Raw genomic sequence first — 3,055 nt, 5'->3', positions numbered from 1 at the left:
CCAAACATTCTGACTCATCGTTGGCATCATGGTTTACTGTAATCTCCTGCATAGAGGGAACACTCCAACTCAGCCGGCTACTTACCGCATTCTCTAGATGAACTGCTCCTAAGGAAAAATCAACAAAGGGCCTCATTCTTGCCTAATCAATTCCTAGTTCGGAATCTCTCAGTCTTTTCTGTTTCCCTCAGATTAACTTGGCGACTTTTAGGCTGAGGACCTTCCAGTTTCAGAAGTGAAAAAGCTGGAGTGGAAAGGCACCAATTGGGAGGCAGGGCATTGACCAGGTTCAAACCCTGGCCCTACCATTTTTACCCACCTTAGTCCACCCATCTGACTGGGGGGGCGGGGCGGGGCGGCGCTAACCTTCTCCCAGATGCACAATGAGGAGGTTACATGAAATGATCTCAAAGTTCCTATAGAACTGGAAACCTCTGGCTCGGACATTTATGAACTGTGTGACCCTGGGCAAGTCACTCCCCTTCACAAAAAAAAAAGCCTCAATACCTTCATCGGTAAAAAAGGAGAATAATAAGAGCTCACACTGATATGGTGCCTTTTTTTTTTTTTAGGCAATTGGGGTTAAGTGACTTGCCCGTGGTCACAGAGCTAGTGTCAAGTGTTTGGTCTGAGGCCAGATTTGAATTCAGGTCCTCTTGACTTCAGGGCCATCTAGCTGCCCCCTGATATAGTGCCTTTAGCCAGTGTTATTCTGCATCTCTTTCAGTTTGCTTCTGTGCATTTTAAAAAAATGTTGCCCTGCTTCTGTTGTTTCCTTTGTTTGGTCCATCTATCAGTAGTAGTCACCCTTTTGCTCCCAAATCTGCCCTCCCTTTAAAAAAAAGACAATCACAACTGTCTCTTGTAACAAGAAGAGTCCAAAGAAACAAACCCCTATGGCTCTTAAATCTTTCAAAGTTGCTTTATCTTGCAGTTTCATTATTATATAGGGTATCCCCAAAGTCTTAATGTAGTTTGATATTATTCAAGCTTGAAACAGCCCTAAGACTTTGGGCCATCTCATATGAAGTCCCCAGATTCTGCTCACATTGTTCTGCATCAGTTCATACAAGTCCTTTCAGTTTCTTGGAATCCATTCCTTTGTCATTTCATAGCATTCATATGACATACATTGTGCAGCCATTCTCTAATTGATGCACCCCCTCCCCCTTCTCAGTTCTTTCATAAAGCTAAAAGAGCTCCTTTAACCACAATCTAACAAGCATTTACATTCACCCTTTAGTTTGTTGTTTGTTTTTTGGTGAGGCAATTGGGGTTAAGTGCCTTACTCAGGGTCACACAGCTAGTAAGTGTCAAGTGTCTGAGGTCAGATTTGAACTCAGGTCCTCCTGACTCCCGAGGTCAGAGTTCTATCCACTGTGCAACCTAGCTGCCCCTACATTCACCCTTTAGGCCCTGGTTCCTTCATGTCATCTCTCCCTGCCGTTCAACCTGGAAATATATTGTAAAACTGGGAATCCAGATACTCTGCCCTAACCCTAGCCATGCCACTGCATCAGTCAGTCACTCCTGCCTTCTAGAACTCCATTTTTCTTTCTCCACAAAGAGAGAATAGACCTAGCTGAGTTCAGGGCTCTTCCAGTTCTGCCAGCTTGTGGGTTCTGTGGCATTGAGAGTGCCACCATCTTATAGTCCCTCTTGCAAGGCTCTTTATAGCTGCCTAAACAAGATGTAGGGAGAAGAGACAGGGAAGAGAGAGAGAGACAGAGACAGACAGACACAGAGGGAGATAGAAAGGGAGGGAGAGAGAGAGGGAGGGAGAGAGAGAAAGGAGAAAGAGAAAAGGAGGGAGGGAGACATAGAGAGAGAGGAAGGGAGGGAGGAAGAGAGAGAAGGAGAAAGAGAAAGGGACGGAGAGAGAGAAAAGAGAAGAGAGGAGGAAGGAAGAAAGAAAGGGAGGGAGAGAGGGTCAGAGAGACAGAGAGAGAAGAGGAGAGGAAGATGAGTGTCAGGGAGGGTAAAAAAGACTGCATACACTTTGAAGGAGTTGGATAAAATTCAAGTCATCCAAAAAGCAGGACTTCACTGAAGTTCATTGTCTAGGAGAGAAAACTGAAGCTCAGAAAAGTCATCACTTGCCTGGGGTTATACAGGTGGTGGGGACCAGTGAATGCAGAATTTGAACCCAAGTCCTCTTTCTACTACATCCTATTTATTCTAACCCCAAATTCCTAAAGCCCAGATCCAATCATGTCACTCCTCCATTCGGTAAACTCCAATGGCTCCCTATTGCCTCCAGGATCAAAACCGAAACGCTTTGCTTGGCATTCAAAGCCCTTCATCACCTAGTCCCTTCTTCCTTTTCCAGAAACTCTTAGAGTCTTCCCCTCCTAGACTGATTCTTTTTTAAAGGCAAACTAGGCCATCTTTTGCCTCAATTCTTAGACAGCCTTTAACTACTGAATGAGTGTTGCCTCAGACAAATTGAGACCTGGGAAAGACCTTAGCTAAAAAAGGCCAGGGTCTCCCACTGCATCCTGGGTCATCCTGACCTATGTCTTGCCACTGGACTGCTATGATCCTGCAGGAGAGTAAGACTGATAACTTTGCACCAGCTGTCCCTGACTCAAAGCCAATTCACTTGCGAGTGAAGGCATCACTCTCCTGATGTCATTGGTCCTCTTCAGGAATGAAGGATGAACAACAACAGTCTTATGCCTGGCTTCACAACAAGTTCTTCATCCAGTGACACTGGCCTCCTGGCTATTTCATGAACAAGATACTTTAACTTTCATCTGCAGGCATTTTCTCTGGTTGTCCTCCATGCCTGTAACACTATCCCTCCTCTGCTCCAACTACTGACCTCCCTGGCTTCCTTCTGGTCTTCTCCTTAAGGCAAGGCAGAGAAATCCTGCACCTGGCTTCTTTTTTTCACCTGGCCCCAAGAGGAGTATTAGACTAGAATTCTATCTATACATGCTTTCCCTGCCCCCAATCTGGTCCAGAGTTAGAGAAGAAGTTCACTAGCCTTGAAGGAGAAGGGTAGTACTGAACTCACATCTGGTAGCTGGACTTCTTTGTACCAAACATGAGT

This window comes from Phascolarctos cinereus, unplaced genomic scaffold, assembly GCF_003287225.1.
Source record: "Phascolarctos cinereus isolate Bilbo 61053 unplaced genomic scaffold, phaCin_HiC Scaffold_8;HRSCAF=390, whole genome shotgun sequence".
NCBI classification, from domain to species: domain Eukaryota; kingdom Metazoa; phylum Chordata; class Mammalia; order Diprotodontia; family Phascolarctidae; genus Phascolarctos; species Phascolarctos cinereus.
The sequence above is the reverse complement of the archived record's forward strand: the minus strand, read 5'-3'. Positions refer to the sequence as shown.